The 21,629-nt window shown below is 44.5% G+C and overlaps 1 protein-coding gene across 4 annotated transcripts in view; it reads right to left on the reverse strand.

Annotated features, from left to right (window-relative positions):
• Positions 1-5,612, reverse strand: part of AKAP11 (A-kinase anchoring protein 11) — an 86,788-nt gene extending 81,176 nt beyond the window's left edge. For 3 of the 4 annotated variants that reach the window (XM_068267794.1, XM_068267793.1, XM_068267788.1), the window contains exon 1: positions 5,321-5,612. The gene's annotated coding sequence lies outside the window, so the exon portion shown is untranslated. The remainder of the gene's footprint in view (positions 1-5,320) is intronic. The other variant, XM_068267789.1, reaches the window with a different exon arrangement.
• Between the last annotated feature and the right edge of the window lie 16,017 nt (positions 5,613-21,629).

Raw genomic sequence — 21,629 nt, forward strand, 5'->3', positions numbered from 1 at the left:
TGCAGTCCGTCACAAACCTGAGGCTTGGGAGACGTTGGGCAACAGGACAATGATGCCAAGCATACCTCCAAGTCCACTAGAGCATGGTTGCAGATTAAAAGGCTGGAATATTTTGGAGTGGCCATCGCAGTCACCAGACTTAAATCCAATTGAGAACCTCTGGTGGGACCTAAATAAAGCAGTTGCAGCGCCCAAGCCTAAGAATGTGACTGAAATGGAGGGTTTTGCTCATGAAGAATGGGCTGAGATACCCGTAGATCGCTGCAAGACACTTGTGTCAAGCTGTGCTTCATGTTTAAAAGCTGTTATAACTGGAAAAGGATGTTGTACTAAGTACTAAGAATGAATGTCACTTGGGGGTTGAATAAAACTGATAATGATGTGAGCACAGAAAAGACATTTGTGGTTATTTCCAGGGCTGTGGAGTCGGAGTCGTGGAGTCGGAGCAATTTTGGGTGCCTGGAGTCAGAGTTGGGAAAAATGCACCGACTCCGACTCCTAATGAATTTGTAACTGTAATTAAAATAGAAAATATGATAAAATGTTCTATTTCTCAGATAACAGTCATTAAAAATGTAAATATACAGTAATAGCTGTGCACAGTCCACAAAAATGAAATAAACCAATCAAAATTAGTTACTTGTGCTGCTTCAATAAAGCAGTCCCCGTATTTTTAAAGGGAAGGTTCAGGGAGGGTGGGTAAAAAATAAAAATCAATTTCCACTTACCTGGGGCTTCCTCCAGCCCGTGGCAGGCAGGAGGTGCCCTCGCCGCCGCTCCGCAGGCTCCCGGTGGTCTCCGGTGGCCGACCCGACCTGGCCAGGCCGGCTGCCAGGTCGGGCTCTTCTGCGCTCCAAGGCCCGGCACTTCTGCGTCCCACGCCGGCGCGCTGACGTCATCGGACGTCCGCCGGGCTGTACTGCGCAGGCGCAGAACTACTGCGCCTGCGCAGTACAGCCCGGCGGACGTCCGATGACGTCAGCGCGCCGGCGTGGGACGCAGAAGTGCCGGGCCTTGGAGCGCAGAAGAGCCCGACCTGGCCAGGTCGGCCACCGGAGACCACCGGGAGCCTGCGGAGCGGCGGCGAGGGCACCTCCTGCCTGCCACGGGCTGGAGGAAGCCCCAGGTAAGTGGAAATTGATTTTTATTTTTTACCCACCCTCCCTGAACCTTCCCTTTAAAGTCAGATATACATATTTGATTGTGACTGTACAGTATATATGATGTGTACACAGGAATCCCATATATACTAAATAACATCTATGCTGTAAGAACAAAGCCTGTTGTGTAGCCGTGTCACTAACAGAGATGGTCAATGAGATGGAAATAATTCTGCGTTGATGCTGCTTTATGCAAATGTACGCACTCTCTTTGCTCATGAAATCAAATAATTTGATACGTTGTTCAAATTTGGTTTTGTAACTACAAATTAAAGGGTACCTGAGACAGATGAAAATAAACGTTTTATACATACCTGGGGCTTCTTCCAACCCCCTTCAGGCTAATCAGTCCCTCGCTTTCCTCCTTCACCACCTGGAACTTCTGCTATGAGTCCCGGTAATTCAGCCAGTCAGAGCAGTCTGGCTACGTGCCGCTTCCACAGCCAGGAGCATTCTGCACCTGCGCAATAGTGCTGCGCAGGTGTAGTACGCTCCCAGCGGCGAAGTGTGTGCATGTGCACTACACCAGACTGGCTCAAGTACCTGGACCCATAGCAGAAGATCCAGGTGGCGGAGGAGGACAGCGAGGAACTGATTAGCCTGAAGGGGGCTGGAGGAAGCCCCAGGTATATATAAAACTTTAATTTCATCTGTCTCAGGTTTACTTTGTTACACAGTGGTACTATACTCTACATATGCACTCCCCACAGAGCTGCAGGGAATCCACTGAGAATGTTGTGCACATTGAACAGAGAGGTGTTGTCTGTCACCCATAAACCTTGTTCAGATTGTGCATGAAGAATGTGTAATAGAGGAAGAATCTCCTCATTCCCCTGCAGAGTACCTGCACGTCACTCTTACATGTACCCACAGTTATATTGCCTAGGGCCTGATAGATGTTCTTTGTTCCGGTTTGTACCTTTTACAAGTACTCTTACCAAGGACTAGTTTTAGTCTAAAGGGAATAAATATAGTAGTCTACATATCCTTCTCACTTCAGTTGTCTTGTAAAATTCCTAAGCGTTGGCAGTTAAGAGACAAATTTAACGTTACATACTGTTAATCAACAAAATTGTAATATGCAAATTAGAGGAGTCGGAGGAATCCTAAACTGAGGAGTTGGAGTCAGTGGATTTTTGGACCGACTCCACAGCCCTGGTTATTTCATTATAAATGTTATGTTATATGTGTCTGACTTACAAGTGCCTCTTTGATTTAATTGTAAACAAGATGATGATCAAAATCAATGTCAAACTGGCCAAAACACTCAATTTCAGTGGGGGTTGAATAATTTTGAACACAAATGTATACACCTATTATGTGTGAAAACACACATAGAAACACATACAAAACTGATACAAAATTGACTGGAACGGAAATGTACAGATGTATGTGTGAACACAGCCACAGAAATGCATACAAAACTGACTGGACTGAAAATGTACAGATTTATGTGTGAACACAGCCATTGAACATATACAAAACTGATTCCAACTGTGAAAAACTGACAAGACTGGACACTTTTCAGGTGTGAACCAAGCTTACATTTTCTCCTAGGTGATAATTCTTCATCTTCTGTTAAAAACAACTTTTCAGCACTGTGGAATTACACAGTATTAAAATGTACTGCCAAAATAATAATAACGTATTCACAAAAAGTAGGTGTATTCACTGTTGTGAGATACTGTATCCAAAAGTAAAAGAAGTCACTTCTAGACAGAGAAAATAAACGCAATATAAAATAAGCGGTCCATGTTGTTAGAAGGCAGAGTACAGACAGCTCAGCTGCAGACACACAGTCCATAGACTTTATGCAGCATACAGTCCATAGACTTTATGCTAGCACCGCGCATGTCACCAGTAATGCATTGCATGCGTTATCCTGTCAGAAAACATTGCGTCACACCGCACAATTGTCCCCTCTGCATAACTAAGCAATTCTAACTGCCGTCAACTTTAACCATCTAATATTGGTAACTGGATTAGTGTGGACCAGTTTTCAGTTAACCTACAAAAAGACCAGGGCCACACGTGTGGGAAGCTATTCAGCGAGTTCACACTATGCACATTGCTACGTGTGAACATACATTTGTCTGGACTTTTTCACACATCAGTGTTCTCCCCAGGCTCTTTAGCCGGGTGCTCTACCCGGTTAGTTTTGGTGAGCACCCGGCTGTCATCGGCTCACCTCCTCCTATGCTGTAAGCAGAGTTGCGCACAAAGCACCGGCCCTGCATTCTCTCATATTGCCCCACCCGGCTACTTTTTCATGCCACCCGGCTACTATTTCATGCCATCTGGCTGGAAAAAAATTCTGGGGAGAACACTGCACATGTCCATGTTGTTATGGACCACGTTATCCAAATGCACTTTCTACAGTGCGTTTCTAGATGACATGCTATAAAATGAAAGTTACATAGCATTCTATCTTACAAGGTTTTGAATCAGGATGATACCATTTATTGGCTAATTTAGAGGGAAATAAAAAGTAAGCTTTCAGCTAATAAGCCTTCTTCAGACTTCCTGTATATTAACAAGATATTACAAGAGGAACCAAGTCTGAAACGGCTCATTAGCCAGAAGCTTACTTTTTTTTTTACCCAGCCAATAAATGGTATCACAAAAATCGTTTCCCTGGACAACCTCCTCAGGCCTGGCTTAGCCTGAGTCGCCGATGCTCAATCCTCCAACGGGTCACCACTCCACAAGTACTTGGAATCTCATCAATAAGGAGAAGGCACTCAAATGGCTTTTTTCAAACTTGCGTTTTATCGAATCATTTAGCAATTGCACTAACTCTGGACAATCATTTTTAGATTAGTTACATTACATGGACCAGCATTTCAACCTGAGAAGTATTTTGACAACTTAGAATATAGTGTGGATTAGACTGTAAGCTCATTTGAGGGACAGGTTGTGACATGAGTCTGTACTCTGTAAAGCGCTGTGGAAGATGTCAACCACATATAAATAAAGGTGCATTTTAATTAAAAAAGAGAAGCAAACTTTGAATGACCAATTTTACCACTTCCATCAAACAGATAGATAACTTTAAACAGACTGAGTGGGTAAGCTGCCATATAGTACTACATGGAATTGGTAAAATTGGCCAATCAAAGTTGGATGTGCGTTAGCACCTCAAGATGCCTGCATACTGCTGCAATCGATGGAACTGGGAAAATCTAGGCGCTATTGTGGTTGAGCTGACCAAGAAGGAAACCTCATAGGGAACCGTTCTTGGCGCTAGTCTAGTTTAGGGGACCCAGCAGGAAACCTCATAGGGAAATTCTGAAAATGTGATTGGATAGACATCACCCTCTCGAACTGCTAGGTTTTGGATAGGTTGTAATAAACTACGGCCACACTATTCAGCCAATCCCAACACTATGCTGTAGAGGCTGCTGTGATTAGAGAACTGTTCCCTATAAGGTTTCCTGACAGGTCCCCTAAACTAGACTAGCACCCAGTTCTCGAATCACAGCACCATCTACAACTTGAGGAATTCTAATTGGAGAAATAGTGTGAGCGTTATTATTACTACTACCTACACAAAACCTAAAAGAGGGTGTGATCTTTGGAGAACTGCTGAAATAGCAACCAATCACAAAAGCGTAATTTCCCTATGAAGTTTCCTGCTGTGTCACCTCAACCATACTAGCATTAAGATCTATAGTTATGTATAGAAAATGCAGTATCAAAGATGATTCCTATAAGTAACACATACAGTGAAGGAATGCTGTGCTGCAGCCCTTATGCCTGGTTCACACCATGCAACTTCCTCTCAGATTGAAACAATAATTTCCAGCACGTCCAAGCTGTTCTTGATCGGGATCGATTTTTAGATCATTACTGCACAAAAGCAATAATTTTATCAACGAGGAACAGATCAGACAAACAAGAAATCATCGATTTGAGCAGTCAATCTGACAGGAAATTACATGGAGAGCACCAGGTATTAGGAGGCTGGCAAAATTGTACAGCATACAATAAAGATGTATATGCAGACTTGCAGAGCACAGCAGCAATAGGATGCAAAGCCATGATGAATAATGCACACCCCTGACAGGCTGCACAGGATGTACACAGCACAACAAAAGCGAGGATTACAACACGAATTTATATGAGAAGGCGATGACAAGCGAGAGGACAGCCACCCTTACCAGGAGATGCACCGGGCAGGCTCAGGCCCCCGCTGACTGACAGCTCCACCCGATGCACACTGGGATGGGGGGTGACAGCTGCGGCCCAGTGTGCTGATCAGTCGGGACAGCACAGCAGAATCCCTCCTGCTTGCCTGGAAGGCTGGAAGCTGTGGCGGCTCAGCAGCTCGGGATACAGCCGGGTGGCAGCAGCATCATCATCACCACTGACAGCAGAGCCCGGAGACACCCGATCCTCCACACACAGCTTCAGCTGCGCAGCATCATTGCGCTATTCTGCTTCCAGCTCCCCACCGACGTCATCAAGCGGCGCCGCAACTTGTGGCGCTTTGGCTGGCAAAGGACCGAAGACATGGCTACTCTTGCTTGGTTGGTTGGCAAGGAAGCGAAGGCTCAGCAGGGCATCCTTTGCGATTCCTTACAAGTCTAGAAAGACGTAGGGACGAGTTGCAATCCTATATTAAATGTAAACACTCAAATGATGGGCTTGTAAATTAGCAGAATTAAAGTGTTCTTGTTTCTTGTTCTGCTTCCAGGCACCGTGAAGTGCACACAACCCCCACTTCTATAGCACGGTTGCTCGCTGAGCGCAATGCACTTTCTTCACTTAAAGTTCAGCTGAAGTTAGAAGAATATGGAGACTGCCATATTTATTTTCTATTAAATAATACCAGTTGCCTGGCAGTCCTGATGATCTATTTCAGTGTTTCCCAACCGCTGTTCCGCGGCACACAAGTGTGCCGCGGGATGTTGCCTGGTGTGCCGTGCGGGGATCCCCAACCTGTGGTCCGCGGGACGCAGGACTGTCCTCTTCCTCCCCCTCCCACCCGTCCCCGCGGCCGCCGCTTTTATTACCTTAGCAGTGGCCGCTCTCCCCTCTCCAGAGCATGTATTTATTTAAGCAGCGTATCTCCCGGCTGCTCTGTGTGTGATGCGCAGGAAGCAGGGCTCGGTTACCATAGTAACAGCGATACATATCGCCGTTACAGGAAGCCGCTGCTCTGCTTCCTGCCGCATCACACAAAGCAGCCGGGAGATACGCTGCTTAAATAAATACACGCGCCGGAGAGGGGAGAGCGGCCGCTGTTAAGGTAATAACATCGGCGGGGACACCTCCTACCCATACTGGCTATACTGGGGCACTATACTGGCTACTCTGGAGCACTATACTAGCTATACTGGGGCACTATTCTGGCTATCCTGGGGCACTATACTAGCTATCCTGGGGCACTATACTGGCTATACTGAGGCAACTAAACTCCCTGTACTGGGGCAACTATGCTAGCTATGCAGCCGCACCCCAGCCCCTCCCCCCCCATAGACTGCTGCGCACGGCACTGTCCACTAGGTTGCGCAAACTCCCGGCGCCCCCCCCGGAGAAAAATTTTGTCAGAAAGTGTTCCCCGGGCCGGAAAAGGTTGGGAACCACTGATCTATTTGGCTGCAGTAGTGTCTGAATAACAACAGAAACAAGCATGCAGCTAATCTTATCAGAGATCTGACAATAATGGGCATGATTCACAAAGCTTTTTCACCTATTTCACTCTATTTTCACCCTATCTGTGTCACAATTTTTAAGCTCCCATAGAGCAAAAAGTATAATATGATTAAGGTAAGAAAAGTAATAATGAAATGATGTTGATAAGGAACAACTTACTTTGAGGCCAGATCCACACTATAAGCGTTTTTCTGAGCGCTTTGTGATTGATTAGCGCTTTTAAAAAATTTCTCCCATTTACTTTCATTAAAATTGCAGTAAAAAAATCGCCGCAATTTTTTCACGGGCGCAATCGCAGCGATTTTTACACAATTTTAATGAAAGTGAGAAATTTTTTAAAAGCACACAGAAAGCGCTAATCAATCACAAAGTGCTCAGAAAAGCGCTTATAGGCCTGGTGCACACCAAAAAACGCTAGCAGATCCGCAAAATGCTAGCAGATTTTGAAACGCTTTTTCTTATTTTTATGTAGCGTTTCAGCTAGCGTTTTGCGGTTTTGTATAGCGGTTTTGGTGTAGTAGATTTCATGTATTGTTACAGTAAAGCTGTTACTGAACGGCTACTGTAACAAAAAACGCCTGGCAAACCGCTCTAAAGTGCCGTTTTTCAGAGCGGTTTGCGTTTTTCCTATACTTATTATTGAGGCAGAAACGCCTCCGCAATCCAAAATCTGCAGCAGCCCGGGAGTATGCGTTTCTGCAAAACGCCTCCCGCTCTGGTGTGCACCAGCCCATTAAAATACATTACCCAAGCGGATCCGCACCCGCATGCGGATCGCAGATTGCAGCCGAAACGCTCTGGTGTGCACTAGGCCATAGTGTGGATCCGCACTGTACAAAAGAGACGGCACACTACTGGCTGCAATGAACTTTGCTGTATTGGAACGATAACACTACATGTTACGGATATTACATCCTTCCTCAGGTTATACACCTGAGGAAGGATGTAATATCCGTAACATGTAGTGTTATCGTTCCAATACAGCAAAGTTCATTGCAGCCAGTAGTGTGCCGTCTCTTTTGTACAGTGTGGAGCTATTCTGTAGCCGTGGGAGCGATCCGGCTGAGACAGGGCACCGGCTCGATCAAGGTCCAAGGGACCCTTATACCGTGTTCTCCAGGCATCCAGTAAACGTGGCATAGTGTGGATCCGGCCTGATTATTTTGCTTGTAAATGTGCTGAATGGTTTATTTTTATTGGATAGGTGATAAATAAGTCATGTATGAGAAGTTCTGTGAATAGAGCCCATTGTCAGAAACACCTGATCTGAATGGCACAACAGCATAGTGCTGGCCATATTCTCAAACCACTATGATGGGATATGTGTGAGCAGCTGGATAGCTACTGGTAAGACTGTTGCCGTTTGGTCTAGGATTTTAGCCTTTGATAAGGGTTTAAATCTTGCTGTTTAAAACAGTAAAGAGTCTTTGGGCAAGGTTACCTAATCTTGGTTGCCCATGGAGCGCAAGGGTAAAACATGATATAAATGTTTTTGTATTGTCTTGCACAGCATGTGATTGTTATGTTTTGTATTACTTCTCTAAAAATCCTACAGGCTAGGTGCACACTTAGGAGAAACGCAAGCGTTACAGAAAATGCTGCGTTTTTGCTGCTAATGGAAGTCTATGGGCCGCATGAAAAAACACATATGCGTTTTGTATGCATGCGTTTTTAAAAACACTGGTTTTGTTGCATAATATTCAAAAATGCACATAATGAAAGTCAATGGGAACCCGATGGAATGCGTTTTTATATGTGTGTGTGTTTTTTTTAATTGTTTTGTGATGTATTTCCGCTTCATGTTGTTTTCCTAGTGACTTGCATTAATCAAAAATGCATTAAAAATGCATACAAAATGTATGCGAACTGCAAACGCATTAAACGCATGAAAAATGCTTGAAAAACTCATCTGCGGTAGGAAAAAATGCTAACGCAAATGCACCAAAAACTCACACAAAAAAATATGCACATGACTTAAAACGCAGCCTTTCATGTTATGTTTTGTCATGTGTGCACCTACCCTAGGTGATCTTTTATTAGATTAGGTTGAGCAATAGGATGTTTGCCAGGTTTATACAGCTACATGCCCATTGTGGAGAGTTAACCTCATTCCCTGGTTTGGTTACAATTTATCGCCAAGTAATGCTGAATACACACGGTTCGTTCCCGCATCGAATGCGCCGCTCGATTCCCGACGAATCGATTATTTCCGAACATTTCCGAGCGCATTTCGATGATTTTTAGGTCAATTGCCATGTAAAGTATGGCAAATCGACCTAACGATCCATCGAACCGCGAATCGGACATGTCGGAAATAAACGAATCGACGGGAATCGAGCGGCGCATCGACGGGAATCGAGTGCGGGAACGAACCGTGTGTATCCAGCATAAGAAGCCAAGGGATCAAAAAGAGATATTGTTTCCCACTCCACAAATAGGGCCCGATCCAATTAACTTTTTCTGCTAAGTTTCCTCCTTGGTGATATCTTCACATTATAAATGAAATGCCTTTTAAGCCACCAGCAAGCAAGGAAATACTCAGATTAATTTTGAGAGTACTTTTTCAATTGCAGACTGCTGAAAAGTTATTTTAAATAAAAGATTAAAAAAATTCTCATAGGAGAAAACTTAGAAGAAAAAGTGAATTGGATCGGGGCAATACATAATGGCCTCAATTCACTAAGATCATGCTAGAGATAATAAGGCAAGAGAAAACTTACCTCCACACGTGAGAGAGTTATCTTACCTCTTCATTCCTTAAGTTACCTCTCCTGTAGTTAATTTACCTCCTCTGTAGTTAATTTACCTCCTCTGTAATTAATTTACCTCCTCTGTAGTTATTTTCACACGCAGTTAATTAACAGCCTGTCTTTAACTCTGGAGTTATTTTAAGGATTGGAGAGTTAATTTAAAGACAGAAGAGTTAACTTTAGGCTTGCCTGAGGTAAAATGTTTCCTGAATACTACATGCCTTATTACCATGGTAACAACTCTAGAAGACAGGAGATAAGTTTAGTGAATTGAGGCCAATGTCTCTGCTGAAGGAATGATGTGACAGACAACTAACTGAACAGGAAGTGAGGAAAATTCCCCCCAGTGAGGACTCATAAAGCCGTGAACACAAAAAGTTTCTGGAGCGTTTCAAGCTATATAAAACACAGCATCAACTAAGAATTATCTACATCTTATTCAACAGTGCTAGTACATTACTCCCTGATACCAGATGATACCAGAATTAGGTAACTGTATGCAGAGGTGGGACAAGGTCCTCCATCACCCAAGGCTGAGACACCAAAGTGCGCCCCTCCAACCCTCCCATCCGCCACACACTGATTGCTATTAGACTAAAGGTGCGTACACACATGCGACTATAGTCATTTGAAACGATCGTTCCACCGATCATTTCAAACGACGATCAGTAAAAAAAAGCAGCCAACGACCATTAAGTCTAATGACAGACGAGCTAGATCATTAAAAACGAACGATCTAGCTTGGCGGATTTTTCCCAACGACGATCGTTTGTAAAAGTAGTACATCATTGGAAACGGTCGTTCGTACTAGGCTTGACATGCGCATTTCACTATTTCTCCATGGAACTTTGCATTTTTATGCGCAAGCGCAATAGTTGCTTTACGTGATGTACGGTTCGTTCTAACGATCAGATTGTTACACACCTTTAAAAGCTAACTTTACTTAGGTTGTTTCTTCCTCAATTAAAAGTTCGTTCGTCGTTCAGAACGAACGATCGTTGTCGTATGTGTGTACGTACCTTAAGAGGCGCCTCAACCCCCCCCCCCCTTCCAACACCTTAATCTGTAGTCACCTGGCTTGCAGTCACTGCCATGCATCCCCTTTTATGATTTCTCTCTGCTTCAAACACAATAGGGAAATGATAGCTGAGTGAGTTGTGCTCCCCCTCCAATACTGCTATGAGTACCTGCATATACAAGAATTAAGTATCCATGTGCCCCCCAGAGACCAGAATTAGGTAGCCATGTGCTCCTAGACACAAATATTTGCATGTGAGTGTGTAAAGTGTTAACTGTCTTTGCCATTTTGCTGGCCACACCCCCTATAGCACCTCCTTATAGGGACACTTAAAGTGGTCTGAAAGCCAGCATTTCTACTTTTGCTCTAAAAAATGCATCACAGCTTGAAAGCTGCTATCCCAGAAAAAAATTCTAGCAGAACATCACTGAAATGGCTAAACAAAGCACTTTCTCATGGTATTCAGCTTCAATCTGCATCCAAACTGGAGATATCAGTATCTTTTTTACTTGTTAAACACAAATGTATCAACACTGGAATGTAAACAAACACTCTCTGAGAAACTGTCAGGCACACACAGTGTTCAGAATAGCTCATTAGAAGATTTTAATATATAATAAAAAGCGGTTATAATAGAAAAATAATAAAATGTAATGGCAGCTTTCAGGGCAAGAAAAACTACACTTTGGAAACGTGTAATTTGTAAACAGACAATATTACGTGTGCACAAAAGCAAATATGATAACTGAATGAGTAATAAAAAGTAGGCAAACACTTTTTTTATTGAATATTATGTCGGAGTTTCAGACCACTTTAAGCCATGAATAAAAAATCAGTTTTACTTGCCTGGGGCATCTGTAATGGAGTTGGTGGTTTCATAAACTGTGGAGTCGGATGATTTTTGTACCGACTCCACAGTAGAGATGTAGCGAACGGTTCGCAGACGAACGGTTCCAGGCGAACTTTGGGGGTTCGCGTTCGCCTGCACCAGGCAAACTTTTGCGGAAGTTCGATTCGCCCCATAATGCACTATGAGGGTCAACTTTGACCCTCTGCATCACAGTCAGCAGGCACATTGTAGCCATTCAGGCTACACTTAAGGTGCATACACACATCAGACTATAGTCTTTGGAAAATGAAAGATCACAGACCAATCTTACCACCCTTCATGTTGTATGAGAGCCATACTCTACACAGTCTATTCTATGGAGCTGAACTCCCCATCAGATAGAAATCTTTGCAAGGTGCTGCGCACAAACATGTTGCACACACTCAAAAGATCTGTAGCTGCAAAAGATCTGTTCCTGCCAAAAATCCATTCCTGCAAATTGCAATGATAGTCTATGAGATCTGCAGATCATCATACACACATGATTTAACTGACATTCATCTGCAGATCAGATCCACCAGGATGGATCTTCAGATCTGCAGATGATTGTCTGATCTGCAGATGAATGTCAGTTAAATCATGTGTGTATGATGATCTGCAGATGAATGTCAGTTAACCTCCTTGGCGGTAACCCCGTGTGTGACACGGGGTAAGCCGCCGGAGGGTGCCGCTCAGGCCCTGCTGGGCCGATTTACTTTTTTTTTTTTTTGCTGGACGCAGCTAGCACTTTGCTAGCTGCGCCAGCACCCCGATCGCCGCCGCCGCGCGCCCGATCGCCGCTATCCGGTGCGGCGCGCGCCCCCCCCCCCCCCCCCCCCAGACCCCGAGCGCTGCCTGGCCAATTAGTGCCAGGCAGCGCCGAGGGGTGGATCGGGTCTCCCAATGACGTTCTTTGAACGGGATTTCCTGATCGCCTATCGCCGGAGGCGATCGGCGGGGCTGGGGGGATGCCGCTGAGCAGCGGCTATCATGTAGCGAGCCCTCGGCTCGCTACACGATAAAAAAAAAAAAAATTTTTAAAAAAACTGTTGCGCTTCCCCCTGGCGGTATTTTTCATACCGCCAAGGGGGTTAAACAAGGTGTGTATGAGGATCTGCAGATCTCATAGACTATGAATGCCTTTTGCAGGAACGGATCTTTAGCAGGAACAGATCTTTTGCAGACACTGATCTTTTGTGTCTGTACAGCATCTGTGTGTGCAGCATCTTGCAAAGATTTTTTCTGATGGGGAGTTCAGCTCCATAGAAAAGACTGTGAAGGTATGGCTCTCATACTACATGAAGGGTGGTAAGATTGGTCTGTGATCTTTCATTTTCCAAAGACTATAGTCTGATGTGTGTATGAGCCTTAAGCCCTGGATCCCCACCCCCCCTTATATAAGGCAGGCTCGCTGGCCATGACACTCACTCGTGTGCCTGCTAGACAGACTAGGGACAGCTGCTGCAGACTTGTTCTCCTAGGGAAAGATTAGTTAGGCTCTTGGCTTGCTCCTGGCTGATTGTTATTGCTAAAATAGCACCCCTCAGCTCTTTTGAGGGCTCGTTTCCACTGTAGCGGTGCGGAATCGCCTGGATTCCACCGCTGAAGAAATCGCATGCGGCTGCGTTTCCCCATGCGGGTTTACCCGCGATTTCGCATGCGATTTCGCATGCGATTTCGCATGGCCAGGAGCCAGGCGAATTTAACCATGTCACTGCCTGTGTAAAATTCCATTGCCTTTCATGCGAAATCGCATGCGAAATCACGGGGAAATCCGCATGACAAAGCCGCATGCGATTTCCCTATTGAATGCATTAGCGGCAATTCGCCCGCATTCCTGCCGCACGCGAAATCTGACGACCCTGTCGTGCAGATTTTTCCCGCACCGAAAAATGCCGCCGCACAAGTGGAAACAGCCCCATCCACTAACATTGAGTATGCGAATCCGCATGCAGTGCCCGCATGCGGATTCGCTATAGTGGAAACGAGCCCTGAGAGATAATGTTTTTCTGATGTGTTTTTTTGTGTGTGTTGCTCACTGACACTGACATTATACAGCCCTATCTGTTGCAGTTGGACCTTGGTAATTGTTATTACTGAGCCAGCCAGGCCCTGCCTAACTATCTATACTGGGACACCTACCTATGCCTACCTAACTACTGGGGCACCTACTTACCTATACAGGGACACCTACCTATACTAGGGGACCTACCTATGCCTACCTACCTATACTGGGACTCCTACCTATGCCTAGCTAACTACTGGGACACCTACCTATGCCTACCTACCTATACTGGGTCTCCTACTTATGCCTAGCTACCTACTGGGACACCTACCTATGCCTACCTACCTATACTGGGTCTCCTACCTATGCCTAGCTAACTACTGGGACACCTACCTATGCCTACCTACCTATACTGGGTCTCCTACCTATGCCTAGCTAACTACTGAAGCACCTACCTATGCCTACCTACCTATACTGGGACTCCTACCTATGCCTAGCTAACTACTGAGGCACCTACCTATGCCTACCTACCTATACTGGGACTCCTACCTATGCCTAACTAACTACTGAGGCACCTACCTATGCCTACCTACCTATACTGGAACTCCTACCTATGCCTAGCTAACTACTGAGGCACCTACCTATGCCTACCTACCTATACTGGGACTCCTACCTATGCCTACCTACCTATACTGGGTCTCCTACCTATGCCTAGCTAACTACTGGGACTCCTATCTATGCCAACCTACCTATACTGGGTCTCCTACCTATGCCTAGCTAACTACTGAGGCACCTACCTATGCCTACCTACCTATACTGGGACTCCTACCTATGCCTACCTACCTATACTGGGTCTCCTACCTATGCCTAGCTAACTACTGAGGCACCTACCTATGCCTACCTACCTATACTGGGACTTCTACCTATGCCTACCTACATACAAGAAGATAATAAGGTCGTTGCTTCATTGTGGACAGACCAAATTCGATCAGCTGGACAGTCACTGTTGTTCTATCATTGAGCTACCACAGCCCGGCGACCATATGGGCTGGAAAACTGCCACAGCCTGCACTCTGGCCATGGTGCGCACCAGTCCAGCACGGCCGTCACTACGCAAACAGCTGTTTGCGGTGTGTTACACAGTGAGTTTGGTGTGTCAGTGTGAAGCAGAACTCTAATTACACTCCCTGATTGATGTATACACATGCAAGATGTTTGAAAGCACTTTAGGCCTGCAATTTAGCATTCAATGTGATTTCTGCCCTTAAAACGCTGCTTTGCATCAAATCCAGATTTTTCCCCAGGGCTTTTGGTGTCTATCCCATTCATCCATGCCCTCCTCCAGGTGTTAGACCCCTGAAACATGTTTTCCATCACTTTTCTGGCCAGCATAATTTTTTCTATTTTTCAAAGTTCGCCTCCCCATTGAAGTCTATTGCGGTTCGCGAACTTTTACGCGAACCGAACCTTCCGCGGAAGTTCGCGAACCGAAAATCGGAGGTTCGCGACATCTCTACTCCACAGCCCTGGCCATCAGTAGTAAGAGACACCGATTATCAGCTGCTGCTACTGCTGTGGCAGTAGAGTAACAGCCACTTATTAGCAGCCACCACTGTGCCAACAGCAGCAGAAGCCACTGATTACCAGCCGCCACCATGCCTGTAGCAGTACAAGATGCTGATTAGCAGCCGCCACTGTGTAAGCAGCAATAAGAGCTCATTCACACTAGAGGCGTTTTTGTTTCGCTTTTTTTAAGTGCTGGTGATTTTTCAAAATCGCCCTGAAAGCGCTTACACCATTATTCTCTATGAGACAGTTCACACCTGAGCGGTTGGTTTCCAATCCGCTCAGAAAAGCGATGCATGGGCCATTTTTGAGGCGATTTTGCCTCAATGCAAGATATAGGAAAAACGCAAACGTTCACAAAATTGCTTTGTGCAGCGATTGCATTCGGGTTTTTAAGAATAAATACATTGTATTTATTCTTTTTCGGATCAAAGAGTTCACTTCCTGACTAATGTCAGGAAGTGAAAAACCGCAATCGCTCGGCAAAACCGCTTTGAAAAGCGGTAAAAAAATACAGTGCGCAGGTAATCGTCAGGAATCGGGAAAAACGCAGATGGACATGCGGACGGAACGCAATGTGAACAAGGCCTCAGAGCCACTAATTAGCAGCCCCCACTTTGCCAGCAGTAATAAGAGCCCCCAATTAGCAGCTGCCACTGTTCCAGCAGCAGTAAGAGCCACTGATTGGCAGCAGCCTCTATGCCAGCAGTAGCCCTGGTTAGCAGCCTCCACTGTGCCAGCAGGCACCAATTACAAGCCGCCACTATGACAGCAGCAGTAAAAGCTACTGATTAGCACTAGCAGCAGTAAGGCCTAGTGCACACCAGAGCGGTTCGGCTGCAGTTTGCGATCCGCTTGCGGGTGCGGATCTGCTAGGGTAATGTATTTCAATGGGCTGGTGCACACCGGAGCGGGAGGCGTTTTGCAGAAACGCATACTCCCGGGCTGCTGCAGATTTTGGATTGCGGATGCGTTTCTGCCTCAATGTTAAGTATAGGAAAAACGCGAACCGCTCTGAAAAACGGCACTTCAGAGCGGTTTGCCAGGCGTTTTTTGTTACAGTAGCTGTTCAGTAACAGCTTTACTGTAACAATACATGAAATCTACTATACCAAAACCGCTACACAAAACCGCAAAACGCTAGCTGAAACGCTGCAGAAAAATAAGAAAAAGCGTTTCAAAATCTGCTAGCATTTTGCGGACCTGCTAGCGGTTTTTGGTGTGCACCAGGCCAATCAACCACTACTTCGCAGCTGCCACTGTGAAAGCAACAGTGTCTCATGGAGATCTGAACATTTGGTGTGAGAAACAGTCTCAGCAAAAATTGTTTTAATTGTTTTGAAGGTAATTTTACTAGATTGGCTCCCTAGAAACCTCAAGAATGCTGATATAGCCCTCAATCTATAAAGTTTGGGCACAACCCGGTCTACTGCATATGTATATGTACTAGCATTGTCAGCCATTGTATCTTTATGTGTGTGTGTGTGTATGTATTTATATATATATATATATATATATATATATATATATTCAGCAGTGCTGTATTTTGTATCAGTGTTCATATTTGATGTATATCATTGTCTGTATCATTATGTATCCCATGTTTGTTTTCTTACATTGTACAGCACCACGGAATATGTTGGCGCTTTATAAATAAATAATAAGAAGAATACAGTGGGATGAAAAAGTTTGGTCAACGTTGTTAATCGTCATGATTTTCCTGTACAAATTGTTGGTTGTTATGATAAAAAATGTCAGTTAAATATATCATATAGGAGACACACACAGTGATATCTAAGAAGTGAAATAAAGTTTATTGGATTTACAGAAAGTGTACAATAATTGTTTAAATAAAATTAGGCAGGTGCATAAATTTGGGCACTGTTGTCTTTTTATTAATTCCAAAACATTTAGAACTAATTATTGGAACTCAAATTGGCTTGGTAAGCTCAGTGACCCCTGACCTACATACACAGGTGAATCGAATTATAAGAGAGTATATTAGGAGGAACTTCAGTGAAAATAATGTAATAAAAAAAGTGCTTCATTTTTACAATAATTATGTATGAAGGATTTAGTCAGTGTTTGCCCATTGTAAAATCTTTTAAATCCCTGATTTACATTCTGACATTTATTACATGGTGACATTTTTACTGTTGGCAGGTGATGTAGCTGCTTGCATGCTTTTTTGGTGGTTGGAAACAGCTGTAAACAGCTATTTCCCACAATGCAACAAGGTTCACAGACAGGAAACTGCCAGGAGTACCACGGTCCTCAGAGTATCTTGTGGGAGGGGTTTCACCACAATATCAGTCATACAGCACCCCCTGATGGTCTGTTTGTGAAAAGGAATAGATTTCTCATGTAAAAGGGGGTATCAGCTACTGATTGGGATAAAGTTCAATTCTTGGTCGGAGTTTCTCTTTAAGGGGGTCAATTGTAAGTTTTCCTTCTCTTGTAATTTTCTCTGAAGAGTAGCAACATGAGAAGCGTTTAGAGGCTTTAATTTCTAAAAAAAAAGGAGGATCTATTAAATACTGATTTCATTTCTTTTTTTGTGGTTCCCAAATTTTTGCACCTTCCTAATTTTGTTTAAACAATGATTGCATACTTTCTGTAAATCCAATAAACTTCATTGCACTTCTCAAACTTTCACATCCCACTGTACACTGTAGTTTGGACTATGAGACTCATTTTTCTCCCCCAAAAGTGTGTGTGTGTGTGTGTGTGGGGGGGGGGAGAGTCACTGCATCTTATAGTCCAAATGCAGAGAGTTCCTGACTTGTGAATGCCTGCCAATGTGAACTTCCAACCCACTGCAATGTCGGAGACTACCTGTACTGTGCCCATGCAAAATAGATAAAACAGAAAGGACCGGCACCGCTGTCTTGTATCAAAGCTCTTTTAATAGCACCAAAGTGGCAGCAGTGACAGACTGCTGTTTCGGTTTACACCTTTATCAAACTGCTCAAAGCCAACTGCCACTTTGGTGCTATTAAAAGAGCTTTGATACAAGACAGCGGTGCCGGTCCTTTCTGTTTTATCTGGACTGCACTTCCCAGGAGGCACTGGGGAGAGACCTTGGGCACGCTGCATACTCTTTTTTGGAAACGGTGCTCCCTCTCTTTTGTTTCTGTGCCCATGCAGGCAGGGGAGGACAAACGGAGGATGCAGGGGAACACAAAGGACACGTGGACAGAGGCTGACACATGGGGGACACGGGAGGACACAAGGGGGACAGAGGAGGATGCAGGGAGACACAAGAGGTACAAAAGGCATGAGGTACAAAGGGGGCATAATCCACAAGATGCCCCTTCACCAGGTTTAGTATATATTTCTTCCCCTAGTGCTTGTCCTCTAAACCTAAGTGCATCTTATGGTCAGGAGCATCTTTTAATCCGAAAAATACGGTGTGTGCGATGGGAGGGGAGTATGTGTGTGCTGCCGGGCTGCCAATGCGCAGTACCTCCCTGACTAGAAGAATTACCAGGCAAAAGAGCGGAGGATGCAGTTGGTGGGGGAGGACAGTGAGGGAGTGATCAGCCTGAAGGGGGTTGGAGGAAGGCCCAGGTATCTCATTTATTTCTATCCAGCCTGCCTCTGGTTTCCTTTAATGTTAGGGATATTTGCATATAATTTATATCAGCTTGTTGATGGTTATATCTTCCTCTTAGTGATCTTGTCTGGCATTGGTACTATTTGCACAGGATTAGAATTAACCTCTCATACTTGCTTATCAAATTTTGTATTTCAGTGTCATTAGGAGCACACGAGACACTGGCCCTTATTCAATTCATTTTTCTGCCAGGAGATAATTGTTCACCTTCCTTACAAAATAGCTTTTCAACAACAGCAAATTGAAGAAATACTCAAAAGTAGATTAAGAAGTACTATAAAACTTGTATTGAGTATTTTCTTGTCTGCTGGGGGCTAAAAAAAAAAAAGTATTTAACTGACAAAGTGTAAAATAATCTCCTGTGAGAAAACTCAGGGGAAAAGCTGATTAAATGTGGCCCATGTTGCAAGTGATAATTGCTTTAGTTCCCGAAATATGAGGCCTAACATATGGATGTAGGAAGTGTGCCAAGTTTATAGGAACACTAGTGAGCAGGATGCGAAAGGCTGGGTTTTCCCCTTTTAACTCTGCCACCTCAAGGCTACATTTAGGCCTCAGTCACACTTGGGAGCTTTTTGCCCGCGGTTTGCAGTTTGTGAATGTATTGCCATTACATTGATAAGGCACAGAATCTGCCGTGATACAGATCCACTGACATAGCTCATCGACTGTAAACCTAGCCTTTCAATGACAGACTCAGAATGAGTATGAACATTGTCAGGTCATATTGAATAAGCAAACACTTGCCGAATAGTAGAGTGTACCAGGGAAAATTAATCAAACACTAAAGTCCAGAAGGACATAGCCCTATCAGTACATATAAAAACATAATAATTTTTATTTTGTAATATCTCATATAAAAGAGGAAAAACCTCCACAGGTCTGGAAAGTTTTCTTGTGTATTACTCAAATGAGAAAGTTGTTGGTGATGTAGGGCCTTTGCTGATCCCCCTCTGTTCCAGCAAATTAAGCTGGAGCGAGGTGTAGCTATCCCACACTGACAACATACACAATAGTGATCTGTAGGTGATACGGTCGATTGCTACCCACAGGATCGATTGTAAGATCAAAAATGGTGCATCGCCTAAAGTGAATTGTCATCTTACAGAATCACAAGGAGGACGGGTGGGTTTGAACAAATAGTGCAGGTGCTGTACAACTTTTACATGCTCATGTTTCACCTAGACGGCTTCCTCAGAAAGTGTGCTATACATATCTACAGTGGTCCTATGACAACCTATTTCACATATTTACAAATATACAATAAAACCCCCCATCATCATAGCCCCAGTCAGAGCTGAAGTGCCCCCTTTGGCACGACCATATATATAGAGGATGGAGGAGGGGCGAAAATGGATGTTGAGGTGTGTCGGGGGTGTGCCCATGTCCGCCCACCTTTTGCAGGTATACATGTTGCGGGGTAAGAAAGGGATATATAGGTCTTACCTATGTTCAGTAAATTGCTCTGGAGCAAGGTGGAGATACACATGAACACGCCCATGTCATCCGTGGTCCGCCCATGTGGGGTGGTGTGTGTGGACGGGACGGGAGCTTCCCATTGTGCTGCTGCGCTGGTTGGGTAGCCACGTTTTTTCAAACGGGCTTCCCTTCTACCGGTAATCTGATTGTCTGATCGGCATAGGGGCGGTGACGTCATTTCCGCCTGCGCCGTTATTCCCTCTCATTCAGGCTGCGTCTGGGACGCAGAATGCGTCCCATGCCTCCAGACGGTGTCTATCCGCTCTGCAGCCTATGATGTGCAGCCAGCCATATTTTAGCCCCGCCTATAGCTGGAGCCGAGCGTGTGTTTATATTTATAGGCGGTTGCTAGGCAACCTGTCGTGCGCATGTTAGTGGCATAATTCCTGCTTGCATCACCACATATACACATAACCAGCACCTGCAAATATACTGTACTCAAAGAGGGGAAAGAATTTGGGACTAGGCGGGCACTGTACTGTATACATATCATCACAATTACAAGGAGTCATTAATTTACTTATGTGTAGACGAAGGTGCACGCGTGTAAGATATGGTAGTGTGTGGTACAGGGATCATCAAAGGATGGATAAACCATATGTCGTTATGCAGATTAGATACCTGTCAGCCCGGTGTTAGAGAACAGCAGCTGACCGGCACTGGTGCAAGTAAAAAACCACACATGTGTGAGTACACGGTTTCCGATGCAACCATAATTTATATGTCTTCCAAACATCGGAATATAGTTGAAATGTAGTTAATGATTGTGTTGGGGCAAATCAATGGATGCATGCACTTGCTGGGTGGATATAATGATCTATGTGGCATGCCTCGGCACAAAATGGAGAGAAGTCGATGCCACATATATGCCCGTACTGCAATTTATTTTCATAGAAAACAAGCCAGATTGAAATCCTCATTCAATCCTCTCGGTGCAATCGTGTCTAGTCTGAAAATCCACTGGGATTCTATCTGGGTCAATTTACGATCAAAATCCCCTCCTCTCACATTCTTCTTCCAACATTGGATGCCCCAAAACGAGATGTTGAATCTGTCAGACCCATGTACTTCGTTCATGTGTTTAGATATCGATGTCTCCCTTTTATGTTTGATGTCACCCACGTGTTCAAGAACGCGGTCCTTCATTTGTCTTGTAGTTTTACCAACATACCAGAGGTTGCATGTACATTTTGCCCCATACACGACCCCACGCGTATCACAATTTATAAATGACCTGATCTCAAAAGTTCGTCCATTGTTAGGGGATGTAAAGTGTTTGGTAGTGGGTATATATCTGCACGCTTTGCATTTCCCACACCTAAACGACCCGTTGGGTCTTTGGGGTAACCAGGTCGATGCTGACGGTGGTCGCGTGAATGTGCTATGTACAAGCATGTCTCTCAGATTGGGGGATCTCCTGTATGTGATTGCTGGATTGTGTGGTAAAATACGTGACAGGTCTTTGTCTTTCTGTAAAATTGGCCAATAATGTCGCACTATTTCAAAAAT

The sequence above is a fragment of the Hyperolius riggenbachi genome, chromosome 2, assembly GCF_040937935.1.
Source record: "Hyperolius riggenbachi isolate aHypRig1 chromosome 2, aHypRig1.pri, whole genome shotgun sequence".
NCBI lineage: Eukaryota > Metazoa > Chordata > Amphibia > Anura > Hyperoliidae > Hyperolius > Hyperolius riggenbachi.